Source organism: Schistocerca gregaria, chromosome 6, assembly GCF_023897955.1.
Source record: "Schistocerca gregaria isolate iqSchGreg1 chromosome 6, iqSchGreg1.2, whole genome shotgun sequence".
Lineage (NCBI taxonomy): Eukaryota > Metazoa > Arthropoda > Insecta > Orthoptera > Acrididae > Schistocerca > Schistocerca gregaria.
Genome location: NC_064925.1, coordinates 37,361,960 through 37,383,309, shown reverse-complemented (window position 1 = coordinate 37,383,309; position 21,350 = coordinate 37,361,960). Strand labels below are relative to the sequence as shown.

The 21,350-nt window shown below is 44.4% G+C and overlaps 1 protein-coding gene across 5 annotated transcripts in view; it reads right to left on the bottom strand.

Annotated features, from left to right (window-relative positions):
- LOC126279128 (CCR4-NOT transcription complex subunit 6-like) overlaps window positions 1-21,350 on the bottom strand; it is an 811,221-nt gene that overhangs the window by 140,990 nt on the left and 648,881 nt on the right. The window lies entirely within an intron of this gene.

Here is a 21,350-nt window from a genome sequence, read left to right as displayed (position 1 = left end):
CGAACGGTCTTTTGCCGAACTCTTTCAAAGATTCCTGGCATCACCCTGACGTGGTTGGCGGCATGTTGAATGCGATCCATTAATTCTTCTTCGTTTGTAGGTGGTTCGCATCCAGGTGGGTGAACTAGAAGCTTGAATAATCCCCAAAGGAAAAAGTCCCGTGGCGTCAGGTGTGGTGATCGCGGGCGCCATGTCCAATTACTCGGCCGTCGAAGAGTTCACTCAGATATCCGCGCACAACGTGACTGTTATGTGCGGCGGCCCACCATGCTGCAACCACATGCGTAGGGGAACATCTTCCAGCAGGGCGGGTACAGTTTCTTGCAAAAAGTGAAGGTAATTTACCCCGGTAAGTCGAGGCCGTAGACGGACTGACCCGATAAAGATGGTCACCCACAATGCCTGCCGAAATGTTGAGCGAAAATCGTTCCTGGTGTCCGTGGAGGTACGTGACGCGAACATTTCCCCTTGTCCAGTAATGAACGTTTCGAGTGTTGTAAAGGTCATCCCAATGAAAGGTGCACTCGTCGGTAAGCAACACAATGGCGGGGAAGTCGGGATCTCGTGCAACGCGTCGCAGAAACCGCAAGCCTGTGTTCATAGTCCACCACAGGATTTAGATCTTGCACAGGGTGGAAACTAAATGGATGCTGGCCGTCGTCCCAGACTAACCGCTGAGTGATCCCCATGTCGTGCCCAACCGCTAGAGTACTTGTCATAGGTGCCTCCTCGAAGCTCTCGAGAATAGTCCCTTCAAATGCAGCATCCCGTCATGTTCGTGGTCTTCCAGCACCACCGTGATATCCCGCTAACGAGCCTGTTTCGCCAAGTCGCCGATGACTTGCTGCAAACGTTTGCGGGTGTGGGTGGCGTCTTGCTGGGTACCGTTCCTCATACAACCGTCGAGCTTCATGCGCATTACCGTCGGCTAGTCCATAAACAAAAACCATATTTCGTTGTTCTTCGAACGAATACTGCGCCGCCGTGCTTTCTGTGTTACTAAACGTAGTACCAACGTCGTCCGAGTTAAATGAACTTCAGACATCGTGGTTTGCAGCGCTGACTGAGAGGCAGGCAGGGGACGCGAGAGCGAACGCCACCATCAGATGTGCTCGTGTAGCTTCCATATGGATGCTAACGTGCGTATTCTACCTGAAAAATTATGTTATCGTCGTAAATTAGTAACAATCTGTGATTTTGATGTATAAGCCCTAGAATTCACAACTGCTTTGTATCTCATTAGTAATGCGTTAGTGAATCGTCTACAAAGCAAAAGACGCTTAAGCAACTGTGACAGGTTTTCAGTTTCTTCAGATAATAATTAGCGCTGATGCTGTCGTCGATGTTACTGATTAATAAAGAAGCTGAGAACTGTGACTCTTTAATACAATTTTGAGTTTTGGTTATTGCACATAATCTATACAATTCGACGGAGAAGTATAGTTTCATGAACACGAGAGGAAAATTTGATCTGGTGGTATTACACAGTTTTTGAAAGTCGTGAATAATCCGTGTGATAACGACGCCACGTGAATATATATTTCTCCTCATTTAAAAGTATAGATGATCATAATTTTGTAAACCGCTCTGTCGCAGTGTGGTAACGACCCAGTGGATAAAGGACCACTGTATATTAGTCAAACTATTATAATATCTCTGCAATTTAACACCTTTTATAATGTCCACTCTTGAAGTTGGGGCTGAAATCACTTTCCGGAGCGGTCTTTCTGTTTTTGAGTTGTGACTACTAACTAGCAGTATTATGACATAACTGCGCAAGAAGAAGGGTGAAAGTTGCTCGATGTGTGTGTTGGTAGCACCTGTTGCGGCACTCATGGCAAAGCAAAATGGTGGAACAGCTCATTTCTCTACCCAATTGTGTTGTTTGCTCGGTCGCGGGACAAATATTAGGTACTTTATTTAACGTGACAACAGTCTGAACATACCAGATGCTAGAATCCCATCAAACTGAAACTCTGAAGGAAAAAATAACTTTTTCCAGAGGGACTTGTAAGACATAATATAACAATCAGTTTTCATTGTCTAGCTTTGCCCAACGTAGTGTTTAAATTAACTGCAAGTAAACTGAATGTAACGGAAAATGAACCATCACCTTCCAAACTAAGACGGACAGATTAGTCTGCGAGCACAACCTAAATTTCACATCCACATTCGTTGGCTTCACCAAATCACCATCAAATTGCTACCTATCTACATAAACTAGACATCTGGATATGCTACAGGTCCGTCAGTCACAACAGGGCAGTTCCCGCGTTTGGAAAGAAATCATCAATAACACAGGGTGTACATTAAGTCCGGGAACACTTTCAATTATTTACTGCACAAGAACCGAACATTGTACAGATATCATACATATATCATTTTGAAGAGAAACCCCGAAAGGTTTTTTTCCCCCATGTATACCGCCACAGCGTAGTTTGGTAATTTGCCGATAGTCGGCGCTAGTCGCACACATGTCGAGTTCAGGTGCGCAGCGAGCTGTCTGTGTGCTGGATTTCGACAAAAACGAGTGTTGCAGCAATGGCTGATGCCTCAAATGCATCGGACACTCTGTTCATCTTTCATTAGGATGGAGCTCCACCCCAATTTCATCACGAAGTTTATAGGTACCGGAACACGGAGCTGCCAGCTTCTGCATCGATGGATCGGCCGTGCTACAGAAGGGGGACAGCTGTTTCATGAAATGGCCTCCCCAATCACCAGATCTCACTCTGTGTGACTTTTTTCTGTAGGGATACATTAAAGGTCTGGTGTATATAGCGCCTATACCACGTGATGTAGCAGAGCTCCAAGAGAAAATACGGTAAGCTACTGCCACAGCTGACGATGCCACGATGGGACGGATATGGCAACAATTCTATTACCGTATTGACGTCTGCCGGATCACGCATGGTTCGCATATCGAATGTTTGTAGAAACAACTTCCAGAGTTTCTCTCCAAAATGCAATATGTATGACATCTGTACAATGTTTAGTTCTTGTGCAATAAATAATTGAAAGTGTTCCCGGATTTTATATACACCTTGTATTTCGACACAGAGCGCTTGAAACTACTGTAAATATCAGTAAAAGAAACGGCTGCCAGCCACACTGGCCCGTGGCTTGCTGCGCCACGCTCTGCATGGTCCAGTATTTTACTTCGCTTTTTTCGCTCTAACAAACACGGGCGGGCTACCAGTGACCACAAAGAGTGCTGCGTACTACGGCGCCAGTTAATATCTTTCCTTTGCCTCCAGCCTCATACAGTATCCAGACAGGTATTTCATTACGATCAGAAAAGTACACGTTGCTGTGTGAACCACGGACCTTGCCGAGGTGTGACGGCTTCCGTGTTGCGACTACACAAATAGCCGGACCGTACGAGAAAACACAGCGGAGTGGTCTCTCAGAAGAGGAGATATTTCACACACAGAAGACGTGTGCTCTATAATTTTCATCGCTATCAAGATTTTAATACCTTGACCTTGTGGATAACATCGGAAGTTCATTGAGGCTATCTGCGGATGAAGCTGTAGCATATCGAGAGGTTGTAACAATCGAAAACTGTATTGAAATGCAGGAGGATCTGCACGAATTGACGCATGGTGGAGTGAACGGCAACTGAATCTCAATATAGACGAGTATAATGTGCTACGAATACATATAAAGAAAGATCCTTTATTATTTAGAGACAATATAGCAGGTCAGCAACTTAAAGCAGTTAATTTCATAAATTATCTGGCAGTAGGCATTAGGAGTGATTTAAAATGAAATGACCATATAAAATTAATCTTCGGTAAAGCAGATGCCAGACTGAGATTCATTGGAAGAATCCTAAGGAAATGCAGTCCGAAAATAAAGGAAGCAGGTTACAGCACACTTGTTCGCCCACTGCTAGAATACTGCTCACCGGTGTGGGATCCGTACCAGATAGGGTTGATAGAAGATATAGAGAAGATCCAACGGAGAGCAGCGCGCTTCGTTACACGATCATTTAGTAATCGTGAAAGCGTTACGGATATGATAAACTCCAGTGGAAGAATCTGCAAGAGTGACACTCGGTAGCTCGGAACGGGCTTCTGTTGAAGTTTCGAGAACATACCTTCACCGAAGAGTCAAGCAGTATATTGCTCCCTCCTACGTATATCTCGCGAGGAGACAATGAGGATACAATCAGAGATTAGAGCCCACACAGAGGCATACCGACAATCTTTCTTTCCACGAACAATACGAGACTGGAATAGAAGGGAGAACCGATAGAGGTTCTCAAAGTACCCTCCGCCACACACCGTCAGGTGGCTTGCGGAGTATGGATGTAGATGTAGATACTTATGTCGACGTCTGTGCATTAAGTTTTCTCCTAAAGTTTACGAACATGCATACATAAAGAGATAGATTAACCATCCACCCATCAGTCGATGTTCAGATGCAGTGCCGTATATTCTGACTTTAAAACAACAATCGTCAGTGTTACGCGCGAATTACTTCCCATCAACTGATTTAAGCAACATGGAGTGAAGTGTTGTGCTGATAGGGCTGGAGACATAAGAGCATTCATAATATCACAGAGGCTAGCAGTGAACTTGATCTGGAAATTAATGGTGGAAAAGAAATTGTGAAAATAGAACGTGGTACATACGATATTGACGGCTTAAACGAAGTTTTAAAACGGCCTGAAAAACTGATTGCACTATCTGTAAACATCAATACAGTTAAATGTGAAATAAAGACAATGAGTGAAACGATTGACCTTAACCAGAAAGATGATGATGATGATGTTTGGTTTGTGGGGGACTCAACCGCGCGCTCATCAGCGCCCGTTAGCCAGAAAGAGTCTACAGGACGGCTATTGGGTTTCACAAAAGGACGGGTTTTGAAGAAGGATGTTAATAATTCTACAGATCCGACCAGTCAGTGGATACACTCCCTGTCAGTACAATCCGTGTCGAGTGTAGCATTGCAACAAAACTCTCATCTCAACAACAGATTGATTCATGCGTTTGTAGATTCTTCCCATCAGTGGAAGAAGTGTGTAAGACCGCTGAGACCCCTACCGACGCTATTTGCCTGCCAGTAACAGTTCAAGCTTTGAACTGCCTGAAGCTGCTGGGAAGTCGTCGTACGGCTACACCTAGAGCGAAACCAGCAGTGACCTTGAACGTACACACACCCAGATGTGGTGGCGACCTTCAGCCGGCCGAGACCTGTTGCAGGAAAAATCGACAACGTTTGACTTGCCGGGTTGGAAGCATCGGTAGCGAGGTTCGACCAGTCTGGGATCGCAGCAGCCCCGTATTGTCAACGAAGACATTGTGGAAGTGAGGTCTAAGGCCCAAGTGCGCAACAGAACAGCAACATGTGCGAACTAATACGAGTCCCTTAAATCAGGGACTCTGAAGCACACAGTGATGCCGTTCGATATAACTAGCCTAGTGTAAATTGGTAACGGCATCCCAGGAATAATTCTCGCATAAACCTTACGAATCAACCACATTTAACAAGAATTTGACTGTCATCCGACACCAACATGCTTTAATCCTCGCCTCGAGTTTCATACATACTGATCGAACATTATTAATCGGTAGATGTCATACGCTAAATAAAATAACACTGAACGTTTACGAAAAGAGACAGTACTGCTACACTGGCATCAAACCATACACCTAATGCTTTAATGTTCCTGTTTCAAGACATAATATAAATTTAACGCACTCGAGACTGACCATACACGCAATCTTGGTATAACACTAACTCTTACGTATGTCTCTGCTTCTCCCTCGGATTTGAACGATTTGGGAAATGCTGGATGGTTCACTAACGAGCCAGTGGAAAGAACAGCGGAAGAGTACAAGAGTTTACTGCATGTAAACCATTAGAACTACTTATGGGATACTTTGAGGACATAAGGCGAACACTAAACTGAACTTATTCTGGTACGGAGTGCAGCCGATGCCAACTCATACATTCGAGGTGAAGTATGCTAGAACACGAAAGACTGCAAAGCAGTTAACACATTTCTACCGTGGAATTCACTGGGATAATCCTGGCATACTCTATAAAGATATGGTGACATTCCTTCGATTATTCGACCACACAGATATCATCAACTACGTGAACGGGAAGGGGAAGATCCCATGGATGCTTCGAACCTTAAAGTTTGGTGTTACTCAAGCCTGCGAGTCCTACAGGTGTCCTGTTCTACACTAATTCATAGAGAATATGTGAGGAAATAGTGTTGCTCTGTCTGCTTATGAAAATGTAAAATTATTTTTAAGTCGGATGGGAAATAAATGAATTTTTACCTCACAATACGTGTGCGCTTCTGTTACTGATTTCACCCTGTCCCCCCTTTGACAGTATACAGTTTTACCCAGTTACTACGCTGTGCTTTTCTTCAAGTACATGAGATACAATTTTAGACATGTTTGCTACATGTCTTTGAAAGTGTTCACAGTTACGTGCTTCCTGCTCTCGTGAGCCAATTCGTGCTGCGTGACAGGCATAATCTCATGCAACCACCCTACATATCCCTATATATATTTTGTTATCTTCCATCTAAAACTTCACCTCCTCAATAGTAATCCCATCTTCAGAGAAACTAATGTCATTTGTGTCCTTTACATACGCACTGCAATAACGGATAGGGGTTTTTGTAAATAGCAGCAAAAAAATACATATGGTAACCAATTTTTTCATTTATTCAATTCGCACAGATACAATTTGATTTTTGAGATACAGCTCAGTTCCTGAGATATAATCTGACTCTGATATTTCACTGCAGAGATATTTTTAACTTATACGCTGTTACCAATAACTAGGGGGGAAAAAAAGAACCTACCACAGGGAGACTGGTTGAGAATGCTTTTATACTGTTTTCCATTCGCACTGATTACAATATATTTACATTTTTTTTCCAGTAGTACTGTATGAGCAACTACAATAATTCTGATGGAATATGTACACTTTCAAACCAGTCAGTCTAGTGGCAGATGAAACTTAAAAACTAATGACACACATGATGCACAGATAGATATTTACAGAGTACACACATACTGTGTAAGAATAAATAAATATACACATTTTTTGTTCGTTTATGCTTTCCTTTACATTTTAAACTTTACTTTTTTCACACACATTTTTCATTTTTATATTTTTTCCACACATTGGATGCATATATAACATACACAGTACACCGCCCTCCCCTCAGACTCCCGTACCCCTTCTCTAGCTACAACTGAATAGTGTGAGTATAGGAGACTTGCAGCAGAGTATTGCCCTCATGTCCTCTCGATCAAATATTACATTGCCGAACCACATGCGGAAGCTGCGGTGCAACACTAGGGGCACCGCTGCACAGACACCGCAAATAGCCTTCGATAGAGAGGTCTCTCGATGTCATACGACCACACCCTTAGTTCGCCTCTGGGTCGCACCTTCCAATGTGCGATACACATACACTGTTGCTCGCAGACCTACAAACTCCACGATCGGCTATCCATTCACCTCGTCTTTCATAAGGTCGACAACCTTCTTGTTCTCTGGTACAGTACCATAAGGATTATCAGCCGTGTATGAGGACGTGTCGAATTCATTATCATGCTACCTCATTACTTAATATGGATCACAGTTCTTCACCCAATAAATGAAGCTATCTGTATCCATATAAAGTAATTTAAAATCTGAGAAATGAGTTTTCGCAAACTCATAGTGGAATTGGTATATGTGGACTTTGGATAGGCTTAGTGTGCTCATCCCCACATAAAAAAGCTTCATAAACACTACTGTAGTCTTCCCCATTAAAAAGCAACGAAGTTCTAATTGAATATGGTGAACCACTTAAATTATTGTCTGTGAATTCATTTTCTTGAGCCATAACGCCCGTCCCATTCGATTCTAACCAAAATATCACGCCCTTCCTTCAAATTGTCAATTGGTTTATCAAAAACTGAATTATTCATTAATTTAAAAATCTATCTGAAAATCACATGTCGCAGAAGCCGTCAGGTCATATTCAAATCAATATATTCCTTCAATCAGGGAGTTGCTTGAAGGAGATAGCCCGGGTGATTCTAGCCAGTTGCGTCCCCAAGCTGATACACTGCTGAAGATTATGATAACTCTGCTTACTCCCCAGCTCAAAAATGGCTCAAATGGCTCTGATCACTACGGGACTGGTCATCAGTCCCCTAGAACTTAGAACTACTTAAACCTAACTAACCTAAGGACATCACACACATCCATGCCCGATGCAGGATTCGAACCTGAGACCGTAGTGGTCACGCGGTTCCAGAGTGAAGCACCTAGAACCGCTCGGCCACACCGGCCGGCTATTCCCCAGCACTGTCATCAGTTTTTGAGTGGATCCTCCTCACAAAACTACTTGTTCTGGACACAGGAGCAAATCGGCATGCACATCACGCAGACTAATAGTATATGTGAGTTCTGCCTCCACCACACATCCCACATCAGAATCAGCCGCCATACTCCCCTTGATTTTTCCGCCTAATCTCTTGCATTCGTCTTCAGGCACCCATCGATACTCTTCAAGTGGCAGTGATTATTGCATGACATGCCCATATACGTTATTTACATCCAAATACACGAAGTTGACCCAAACCGAGGGACTTGTTGAACCTGGTACCCATCCATGGGTTACTTGGCTCGGCGTGCAAATCAATGCATCGGCAAAGTCTCCCACATATCCCTCGCTCAAGTTGATTCCGTATTTCTAGATTTCCGGGAAGCTTTTGACACCATTCCTCACAAGCGACTTCTAATCAAGCTGCGGACCTATGGGGTATCGCCTCAGTTGTGCGACTGGATTCGTGATTTCTTGTCAGGAAGGTCGCAGTTCAAAATAATAGACGGCAAATCATCGAGTAAAACTGAAGTGATATCAGGTGTTCCCCAGGGAAGCGTCCTGGGACCTCTGCTGTTCCTGATCTATATAAATGACCTGGGTGACAATCTGAGCAGTTCTCTTAGGTTGTTCGCAGATTATGCTATAATTTACCGTCTAGTAAGGTCATCCGAAGACCAATATCAGTTGCAAAGAGATTTAGAAAAGATTGCTGTATGGTGTGGCAGGTGGCAGTTGACGTTAAATAACGAAAAGTGTGAGATGATCCACATGAGTTCCAAAAGAAATCCGTTGGAATTCGATTACTCGATAAATAGTACAATTCTCAAGGCTGTTAATTCAACTAAGTACCTGGGTGTTAAAATTACGAACAACTCCAGTTGGAAGGAACACATAGATAATATTGTGGGGAAGGCAAGCTAAAGGTTGCGTTCCATTGTCAGGACACTTAGAAGATGCAACAAGTCCACTAAAGATACAGCTTACACTACTCTCGTTCGTCCTCTGTTAGAATATTGCTGCGCGGTGTGGGATCCTTAGCAGGTGGGATTGACGGAGGACATCGAAAGGGTGCAAAAAAAAAAAAAGGGCAGCTCGTTTTGTATTATCACGTAATAGGGGAGAGAGTGTGGCAGATATGATACGCGAGTTGAGATGGAAGTCATTGCAGCAAAGACGTTTTTCGTCGCGGCGAGACCTTTTTACGAAATTTCAGTCACCAACTTTCTCTTCCGAAAGCGAAAATATTTTGTTGAGCCCAACCTACATAGGTAGGAATGATCATCAAAATAAAATAAGAGAAATCAGAGCTCGAACAGAAAGGTTTAGGTGTTCGTTTTTCCCGCGCGCTGTTGGGGGGGTGGAATAGTAGAGAGATAGTATGATTGTGGTTCGATGAACCCTCTGGCAAGCAGTTAAATGTGAATTGCAGAGTAGTCATGTAGATGTAGAAGAAAAGAAACACGTCAAGGTCGGTCAACACTTCGATGCTGCACTCTCTTTTATTGATTGTAGCATCCAAAGACAACCCAGGTGCTGTGTAACAAAAGGCAGATCCAGAGAATACGTTGTCATGCACAGACTCTGGAATTTCTTGTAAACAGCCGCAACCAAGTGCATGTTTGTGTCCATGTAAAGTCGTGAATCTTCCCTAAAGTGGAGAAGTGGAATTACCGCCAAACTTTCATGGCATGCTCATACTCTCCATCCGTTATGGCGTCGCCTGTAATGTTGCTGGAGAATGCCGCTATGACGGGTAGCCTGGTTTCATAGTGTTTTGCAATACTATTCGGATACTCGTAATGGAAAACCACCTTCCCAGTCACAAATTGAACCTTCCCGTCGTCGACAGGTGCAGCTTGAGTGGTGTGCGTATCCTCCCGAGGTTTCAACGAGCTTCTGGAGCGGTGCCTGCATAAAATGTAGCGAGTCAAGGAAGTAAACTGTGATTCTTGACGCCCTTCATTTGGAGAATGAAATACATTTTCGATGCTCTCGGGTTCAGTAGTCACCTGATTTTTCTCCCAGCCGAAATCAGCCAAACGCTCACCAAGAAAGTGAGCATCATAGCCGCTTAAATTATGGAAGAAAAAGGGTATGTGCCTTGGCAGCCATTACTTCAAACTGTACATATTGTGAGCTGCGCCACGGAACTTCCTCGTTGATGACAGTGATCCCGACGAGGTGTTTCCACTTTTCTGTCTAACAGCAGCCCACAAATGCGACAGTCAAACGCATTTTTGTACAAATCTTCAATTTCCTTCGATTTGGTTGGACGGTCTGTAAAGTCTTTCTCTGTGAATGATAGAGGATCAAATGCTGAAGATTCGCCAAGAACATTTTCCGAAATAACTTTATCCCTACAGCATCAGGTGACGTGAAGGACTACAAAAATATGTTTCCAAACAAACACTGTATTAACAATGCGGAGATTCACAGCTCTGTTCTGAAAGATAAATTCGGTGCACTATAAGACAAAAGGGGAATTGCGAACTGCATAAAAAATATCCCGAAGAAAGAATTCGTCACGTCAGAAATCGTGTTAATTCATTTCCTTGCTACAGGACCCACTATTATCGGAAAGACAGTCCCGTAGGAAGTATTCGCCCTGCATGTTGTGACCGTGGAAAATTTTAACTTTTATCTTGCTTTTGTGACCATAATAAGAGTCCAGGATCCATAGGCAAACAGCCAGCTGACATTAAGAAATAGTCCACCAGGACGTAGGGACAAGATAAGCGGCGGAGGCTGTCAAGTGTGGCTTGTTGATCAAATAACTTAGAGTTTGACTTCCTACCAGAGGAAGCAGCACGAATCAAACTTCCGCAATGGAAGACGCAAACACCAAAGCGATAATACAGCAAGAGAGAGTATCAGTCACGTGCGGATAAGACTCAGGTGGAACCAAATTAAGTTGTGTGCAGCTAGGAACGAAAGTGTCGTGTGGAACTGAAGGCATTCTTGCGCAAGCCGACCAATTAGAAACGAGAGTGTCGTGTGGAACTGAAGGCATTCTTGTGCAATCCGATCACTTAGAAATGAAAGGGTCGTGTGAAACAAATTAAATCGTGTGCACCCAAGTACATGAGAAACGAAAAAAAAGGCTAGGCAGCGGAATAGCTAGAGGCAGAGATTCAGATGCAGATTCAGAGCCAGTGCCGGCAGTTTGGAGATTCCGCAGCGAGACGCCAGCGGGGCTGAGTAGGCCCATAGCAGCCGATACAGCGGATAAAGACTTCAACTATGAGAAGACGGTGACAGACTCTAGTGGACTCTCAGGAACTGCAGGTCAAGTAGGATGTTTAGAGTTTCATTGAAATAGTGTTGAACAGGGGCTGTCAGTCTTTGTCTCAATTACTTAGAGAGATTTCAGTGCTAACCAAGAACAAGTGATTGCTTTGTACTTGTTTCTTATATGTACCGGCAATTAGCTTTGAAGTAGCAAGTCCGAATAAATAGACTGAATCTCATTAAGGGCTTTATGGTCCAACACCTCACATAAGTATATGTGAGAATAAACTTGATAGAAACTAACCAATCTTTTCTGCCTATTGCTATTATGTAACTTGTTTTCAGGAAACATATTTGCTTCAAACCAAGGAGATTCTTTCCCTCTCATCTCCGATATAAAGGTTGACAGCAATCTGTAACCAACCCATCGTCGTTAACGTCCCGATTGCGCCACGCAGTTCGCACTTACTACATTCTGGTATAATGAGGCTGTGCCGGGACGCGACATGCAATCTCAATTTAAGCATGATGTGCAAGCTGTATAAAGAGCAAATGACAGCAGAAAATGCAGAGTCTGAAACTGTGTCACAATTGCTGTAGGAAAAAGTTTGCAAAAATTGAGGTCAACCTACATTTAAATCACTACAAAAAGGCATAGCAATAAATGTATCAGCCAAATTGAAACCCACTCAGTGCACTAGACAAAACGTCGAAAAATGTGAAAGATCTGGAAGTTGTCAACTTGGAAAGAGAGCGACATCATCTACAGGCTGACCTTGGATTGGCAACATCGCGAAAATACTAAGGAAAAATAAATAAATAAATAATTGTGAGGGCCCAGTACTTCCTCGTATCTAAAAAACGTTTCACTTCCGAAAATTCTTGCTGATTTGATTTTGTGTATTACAAACGCCAACTTTCTTGCTTCATTTTAGGTATCCATGTCATTTCAAAAGGAACTATGCACCTAAAGCACCATGAAACACTTACTTGTTATTCCTACAAAAGAAACTGCTGAGCTTTGGTTAGATTCGTGTGGTGGCAAAAATAGAAATTTCAAACTTGTAACGATTCTAAAGCGTATTCCCAAAAGTAAGGTCTCCTATTTTTTTACAAGTACACAGACCTATTTATTTCTACAATGGTTTACATCAGTTTACAGCTTGAACATTGAGCTAATTCGCACTTGACGGTAACATCCAACGGGAGCTCCATTCTCAAAGGCTGCCAAGCCAAGACTGAGCGTCTCTGCTCAGCGGGCGCAAGTTTACACACAATGCGTGAAGCACTCTTCATAACAGTGTGACCAACTGCCATACAAACATAGTTCTGTACATATAAAAAAATAGGAGACCTTACTTTTGGGATTATCCTCGTAATTTAGGATCCTGCTCAGCACGCAAAACAGATCATTCAAAAAATTTTCATCTGAGGCCACGGTTATCTGTCTAATGACACTGAATTCAGTCACAATGAGAGCAGTATGACATGCAACCAAAACATTACACGTAATCCAGAACATAAAACACAGAGAATCAAGAAATAAAAGTTCTCTGTGTTGGAAATGAAAAATGACGATTTTTTCAGCTCTGAAAGTTGAATATCAGAAGAAAATTTATGGACTGACTGCATATCGGATGAACATAAGAGGCACCGGGTTAAGCAAAGAGAAGGCCACTGTAAATCAGTTTTAAAGTTTTAAGTACGGACGCTCACGATGATGTAGTATACTGTGGAGTGGCTCTGTAAATGAGCTAGACTTGCCTCGCTGACCTTCACAATATTGCCCTGGAACTCAAGTACCTCAGAGGAAGACCACTTATCACGCCAAAAAAGAAAGAACTTCAGTCAATGCTATGTTTCATCCCCCGCATTGACCATGATATTTACAAGAACTTACCAGGAGCTGCACAGATAGCTGGAAATTGCAGTGAAGCTAGGTTGTCAGAGGATGGATGAGACAGCCTACAATTCTGTTTAAAAGACATGGCATTTTCCATTGATGAATGAAGACTGTTATACAAGTAGCATCTGCGACACCACAGTATAGTTGTTCAAATTTTATTCCACTTCCTCGCAATCTCCAACTTTTTGTTGCTTGTAATTTGAACATTCAGTTTGAAAAGCCAATAAATAAGATTCAGCATATGTTATGACTGTGTGGAATATATGTTACTAGCCTCAATATTTCAATCCTTTTTTTCTCCGAAATATATCGTAACATTTTGTTTTTAGCTGGTTCACACAGAACACGGAATAGGAATTGTCAAACCAAGTGAGCATATTACAAACGATAACGTGTTAAAGGATTTATTTACGTTACATTCGCGATGCTGGCGTATGTCTGATTTTCCAGTGGTAAATGTATCTTTATGTGAAAACTCTTGTGGCACTCAATGCGAATACCGTAATCTTTTTATCTCTGCACGCAACCCATTACACAAGCATATGGAAAACTGTTAAGGAAGTCCCTTCATTGTTTAGAAACGTGTCTAAACAATACTCATCCTTTGTATACGAAAGAGCATGCTGAACAAACGGCGACTGATCCTAAACGAAAGTTTCGAGTTCGTATTTTTTCCTTGTGAACGTCATTAGGGTTGATTGGGTTGTTTTGTTTTGAGGGAGGGGACCAGACAGAGAGGTCATCGGTTTCATCGGATTAGGGAAGGACGGGGAAGGAAGTCGGCCGTGCCCTTTCAAAGGAACCATCCCGGCATTAGCCTGGAGCGACTTAGGGAAATCACGGAAAACCTAAATCAGGGTGGCCGGACGCGGGATTGAAGCGTCGTGCTCGCGAATGCGAGTCCAGTGTGCTGGCCACTGTGCCACCTCGCTCCGTTGTCATTAGGGACTTGGTGTATTTATGTACATATTACGAACTTGTAAGAGTGGAAGTATGTCAAATACTTGGCCAGTCTAATACAGAATAGTTTAGTTCAGTAATTATTAAACACCACCAGATGAGTGTTACTTGTTCGCTGTTTAGAGTGCAGCTGCTGCAGACCATCTTACAGCTGTGAAGCGCGGGTGGTCTACCAGCCAGGCGGCGCCGCGGACACGAGGCGCTGTGGAGCAGGGGAGCTTGCGGTTCGTAACCGCCCGCCGAGAAACCAAAATGTAGGTGACGGAACACTGTCGAAGCGCGGTTTACTCGCGTCTGGATTTCTCCCTTTCTGTGTCTCCCCCCCCCCCCCCCCCCCTTCTCTCGGGTCTGTTTCCCATTAAGTTCACACGTGGCACAACTTGCGGAAGAGAAAAATTGAATTTCGGAAATATTTTCACGGTTGTATTCTCATGTTAGGCGAGATTTTATTTTATCAGCCCGATCAAATATCAATACTGTAGACGGCATTTGTTGTATACGAATTGTGTGTGTAAATTACGATGAAGTGAGGTCATCAGTGCCTTCTCAACCTATTTTGACGGAGAGACAGCAAGATCTCAGTGAACTCGTGTCAAGGACGAGGAAACTATCCGACTAAAGATGTCTAACAAACTTACACACGGTAATAAATGAGAAACTTTTAGAACACCCGTGTAACTCGCGCGTTTTGTACAAGTTCAAAATGATCACAAGTGTAACTCAAACGTTTTGACGACTGTAAATGGTTAGAAGCTTTCGTAACGAATATATCAATATTCCTATTCATGTGCGCAGAATTAGACACGACTGTAGCTTCTGTCTGTCAGAGAGAGAGAGAGAGAGAGAGAGAGAGAGAGAGAGAGAGAGAGAGAGAGAGAGGTTTACAGATCACACAAGGTTGTAGTGCAGCATTTCTATCTTTTACTAATTCGACAAATTCATCAACATTTCTGTATATTTCCCGTGTAATAACAGTAGAATGCAATCGAATAAATGCAATGAACAGTGCGGTGATCAGTTCAGTACTACTAGTTTTCTGTGACAAAATCTGTCCAGGCTCAGAACCGCAAGCAGCAAGCTGAAAACAGCGACGACGACACAGCCAGTGCAGGTGAGCGGAAGCCACGGTGGGAGGTGAGGCTGGCTGCTGTGCCCGCCGCTGACCTCAGACCACAGGCAGCTCTCCGGGCAGGCCTCCCTCGCTGTGCACTCACCCTCCTCGCGATAGTCGGACACCGGTACCGACGTCGGCTGTAAATCACTTCACTCGAAGACACACAAATGATCTTTTGTTTCAAATTTGACTCCTTCGGATGCGCGTTTAAGACTTGCGGCAGACTTCGACTATCTTCAAACAGGAACACGCTTATCGTCAGTTGACACAGCCTGCAGCATTTAAAACAGAAACGGCAAACCGGCGGTAAACATCTGACCGTATAGAGTGAATGGGATGTGGCCAAAGTCACCAAAAAATAGCATCAGCTGCAGAGTAAGGCCGACTGCAGCGAGTGACACAATTATACCTTTGTACGGCGCCTTTCCCCGCTCGCCTGCCACGGCCCGCCCTCACAGTCTCACAATCACAGTACGGGCCTCGCTCTATGCCTCGCCGTGTTGCCCGACCCTTTTCTTAGGGAGTTTACAGCTTCCAGAAGTGTCCGATACACCGTGAGGAGGCAATCGGGCACTTTATCAGCTTTCGGACAATACAAGTGCGAGCGTGCAGCTACCGATTTTCTGCGCTGCAGAACGCACAAGTTCAGTGCTGGAAAAAATGCAGTCGTGGTGAGATTACTACTACTACCACCACCACCACCGAAAACTTTACTTACGCGCAAGAAATGTAACGTCTTCGAAGGCCTAAGTGAGTGTAAGGAGAATCAGAAATCGTGGAAAGAAAATGTCCTGTTATTAGGCACAGCAACCTGCGAACGTCCCTCGGTAGGATGCGAGCGCAGTGGGTCGGCGACGGGTGGAGAAAACAGGAGAGCGTGTCAGAGCGACAACGGCGGGACGCCGCTCGCAGCTGGTGCCCCCGTCCAGGCGAACGGCAGCAGCAGCCGCACTGCAAAACGCGACCTGGGACAGAGCAAGGTCGGCGCGAGCTCTACCACCGGCTTCATCTTGCATTCCTGTCCCCTAGCTCCGCGTTACCCTACAGCTTTTTTTTCTCTCTCTTCCTACTACGGAATTCCAGTTACCGATCGAAATTAAATTTTCGCCTCCCACAACTATCTGCATAATTTTCATCATCTCATCACGCATTCTTTCTCTCGTCATCATTTGCAGAGGGTATATAAATTAGTACTACTGCGGTGCGTCTTGTCTTCGTGTCTATCTCGGCTACCATAACGCTGCTCATACCAGCTTCCCCGCACTGCTGTTTTTATTCTTTATCAGACCACCTCTTCCATTACCCTTATTTGACACTGTATGATTATAACCCCCATACTCAGGTGACCAGAAGCCCTGTTCATATTGCCACTGACAACAACTCCCCTTCTCCATTAAAAATTCACCTCGCGGCATGGGGACGCTTTCGCCTGTCAACGATACCACAGCTACACCGCAGGAGCAACCACAACGGAGCGCTACCTGCCGAGAAGGCAGACTAACTTATGGTTCCTGAAGAGGGGCGGCGGCCTTTCCAATAGCTGCAGAGGCGACACTGTGGATAATTGCTTGACTGATCTAGGCCTGCGCCACGGTCTCCCTGTGCCGGCACTGGGAACGCCTGATACCGAGGGCAAACTGCAGACCCCCAAAACATGCAGCTCTACTTAATGGCTTCCTGATGACGCCAAACTCTCGACTAAAATATTGCGGAGGTCAAACAGTCCTCCATTCCCATTTTCCCTCCCGAACCACGACTATTAACAAGAATTATTTCGTGAAGAACGGAGGAACTGGCAGAAGCCGACCTCTCGGAAGATCAGTTTCGGTTCTGGATAAATGTAGCAACATGTGAGGCAATACTGACCCTACGACATTTTGTAGAAGATTGGCTGAAGGAAGGCAAACCTAAGTTTCTAGCATTTATGTATTAGCGGGAACCTTTTGGTTGAGTTCACTACAGTAAACTCTTTCAAATTCTGAAGTTAGAAGCGACAAAAATGCACGGACGCAAATTATAGTTCAGGGAGAACAATGAAAACTTCCTGGTTTGCCGATGACATTGTTAATTCTTTCAGAGGCACCAAAGGTTTTGGCAGAGCAATTGAAAAGAACTGAATAATGTCTTCAAACGAGATTATAAAGTGAACATCAATAATATTTTTTAAAAAAAGGGTAACAGACTGTAATGGAATTAAATCATTTATTGCTGAGCGAATTAGATGACGACATGAAACACTAGTAGTAGTTCACTAGTTTTACTGCTGAAACGTGGACAATACTCTGTTCACACAAGAAGAGAACACAAACTTTTGAAATGTGGTGCTACAAAGGAATAATGATGATTAGCTGGATAGATCGAATAACAAATGAGGGGCTATGGGGCAGCAAGTAATTTGGTAATGGAAGGAAGTAGTTACGCAGGGAGAAAGATGATAGAGGAGCATGTGAATTACTTGAAAAGACTGAAAACCACAACAGGGATACATCTACATCTACATCCATACTCCGCAAGCCACCTGACGGTGTGTGGCGGAGGCTAAATAACAGGAGCACTGGTTTTTATGTTATACACAATGGTTTGGCTGTAATCTCTGGTTTTCCCGAAAGATGCAGTTATATATGACGACATTATACCGCAAAAATTGCATTAATTTGCAGTTAGATTCCAAGAAGATATTAATATGTCTCAGGACCTTTGACTGCCGGGCTAGAGAGTAACAACCGCATTCAGTCATGATACCCCAACATTTCGGATTGACAAATTGTAAACTGAACTGGAATGATAACGACGGCAAATGCCAGGTACGGCTCTGGCCAACTGCGGCACTTGTACAGAGGATACTGTTCACAACACGACTGCACGTGAAGTAGATGAATACTGCTCGAGCGGTGCACCCCGGACCAGCTACGACTGACAGGGGAAATACGAGAACGAAGGGCGTTCAATGAACAATGTAACACTTTTTGTTTCGGGCCAATTTCGGTTGTAACAAAAGTGGACGTTGTTGAGGGACAAAGTGGAGGTTCAAAAATGGTTCAAATGGCTCTGAGCACTATGGGACTTAACAGCCGTGGTCATCAGTCCCCTAGAACTTAGAACTACTTAAACCTAACTAACCTAAGGACATCACACACATCCATGCTCGAGTCAGGATTCGAACCTGCGACCGTAGCATCCGCGCGGTTCCGGACTGAGCGCCTAGAACCGCTAGACCACCGCGGCCGGCCAAAGTGGAGGCGCTATAAGTAGCCTTCAAAATGGCGTCTGTGACAAAGTTAATAGAGCCGCGACTGAGTCTTTTGTTGGAAAACCGGAGCTTCACAAATATTCACAGGCGCTTGCGTAATGTCTATGGAGACCTGGCAGTTAACAAAACCACGGTGGGGCGTGTGTCGTCATCGCAAACCTGTCCCATCTCCCGCGTGCGGGCCGGCCGCACACAGCTGTGACTCCTGCAGAGTTGGAATGTGCGGACACACTCATTCGAGGTGAGCGACGGAACACAATCCCACACCTCGCTGCACAACTGGACGTCTGTCGGTACTGCGTTCCGAGCTCACAAAACTGCATTAGATTGTTCCTCCTCATCTACCCAGACTTCCGTTAGGGCCGATAAAGGATGCACTCCGCGGGAAGCAGTAGGTGGACAATGCTAGGGCAAGACGTTGGCTCAGTCGTCGACCAGTATAGTGGTTCCGTGGGGGTGCACAGGCCCTGCTGGCAAGGCAGCGTAGGGCCGTCGCATTGAATGAAGATTATGTCGCAAACAGGGCTCTATACACACACAAAAAAGGAGAATAATGTGGTGTATTGGAATACTGAATAAAACAAACCTGCTTCCAGAAAAACAAAATGTGTTGCATTACTCACTGATCGCTCCTCGCACACAGTACACGAAAAAGAGCGGTGGCAATGGCCACATGTGCGAGTTTGACTGCCGGCTGAGCGCAGCAGAAAAGCTGACAAATCCTAACTAACAGAGACTCGAAAGAAAGACGCTGCCAATGTTCCGAGAAGCTGCTCGGAAAATTTAAGGAACAGAATTTCGGAGAGGAAATTAGGCGTCAGCTGGCTGCACTCTAGCCCGTAAAGGGCGCCGCCGCCGAATGGGGAGCTTGAGGCCCGTGGCGGGGAGCGCCCGCTGCGGCTGCCGCTGCGGCTGTGGCTGCCTGCTACTCGCAGCTCACGCCACGCTGCAGCGCACCCTGGCTGACGAGGCTCTGCTGCCCTGCGGCACTGCTCCCTACCCTGGAGGGCCACGCACGTCGCGCCTCGCCCAGCACCCGGTTCCCAGCTATAAAAATGTGAACGACCGCTCACACCTCTCACTTGTCGTACTGGGAGAGGAACACTCTGCGTCGGTTATCAGCGACTAATAGTGATTTCCCGACGGTGCATTCTGCACCTACAAACGTGTCGGGGAGGGTACGAGGTGAAAAAATAAACTCGGCAGGCCCACGTCTCTGTATGAGCGAGTGTCCAACCTTGCATCTCTTCCAAGAGAGTTCTCTGCTCCTTCCGTTAATTCAATTTGTCTAGGCTCTGAACAGACCAAGAATACTCTAAAATTGGGCGGAGAAAGGTTCTAAGTAATGCGTTCAGTGTGTGACTTAGACTTCATTACATCTCCTCGACGGTTACAAACCGAACTACAGTTGTCCGGACTCCACCGTCAGGAGGTACTACAATCACGCTACACGGTTCCTCCTACCTACACATTTCGTAACTAATCCTTACAGTTAAAAATGACATCTCGCATCGTTGTTCCGAGTCTAACGTAACGCCTAACAAGGGTACTCTGCCTGGTGCGAGTCAGAGCAGTAGTTGTGGTCGGTAGCGCTGCGCGCTTACTGTTACAGCTGCCCACATCAACTATTCCATTATTTCTTACTCGAAAAACGATGGATAAATGGACTCTTCTCTTGTCGTTTGATTATAAAAAGACATATACGAAAACACGATAATCGAGGACTGACCGAGGACACACTTCAAAATTCTGAAGGTAGTAGGGGTAAAAAATAGGGGACGAAAGGTTATATACAACTAGTGCAAAAACCAGACGGCAGTAGAAATAGTCGATGGGCTTGAAACGAAAACAGGGGTTTACAAGGGAGTGAGGGAGGCTTTGTAGTCTATCCCCGATGTTAAGCTAGTCTGTACATACAGCAGGCAACATGGTAAACCAGGAAGAAATGCGGTGTAGAAATTAAAGTTCGGAGAGAAGAAATATAATGAGATTGTAATTCTGTGAGGGATAGAGAAGAACTCGAAAGAGCAGTCGAACGAAATGGAAGATGTAAGATTAACTGTAACAAAAGCAAACCAAGAATAAAGCAATGTAATCGAATTAAATGAGGCAATGCTGCGGAAATTCGATTACGTAATCAGAAACTAAGAGTAATAAATGAGTTTTGGTATTTGGGCAGTAAAAAACTGATCATGCACAGTCGAGAGGAGATAACATGTAGACTGACAAATGGCACGCAAAGCGATTCTGGAGAAGAGAAATTTCTTGGCATCGGATATAAACTAAAATGTTAGGAAGCCTTTTCTGGAAACATAGTGTTCCATAGTCGTGGACCATAAGCAATGTAGAAAAGAAGAGACTATAAATTTTGGAAGTATGGTGTTAAAGAAGAATGATGAAGATTGTAGGGCTAGATTGGCTAAAGAAGTACTGAGCAGGATTGGGGAGAAAACGAATCTGTGGCATAAACTGACTTTTAGACGGGCTCAACTGAAAGACCAGATTGTGAGCCATCGATGACTCATCAATT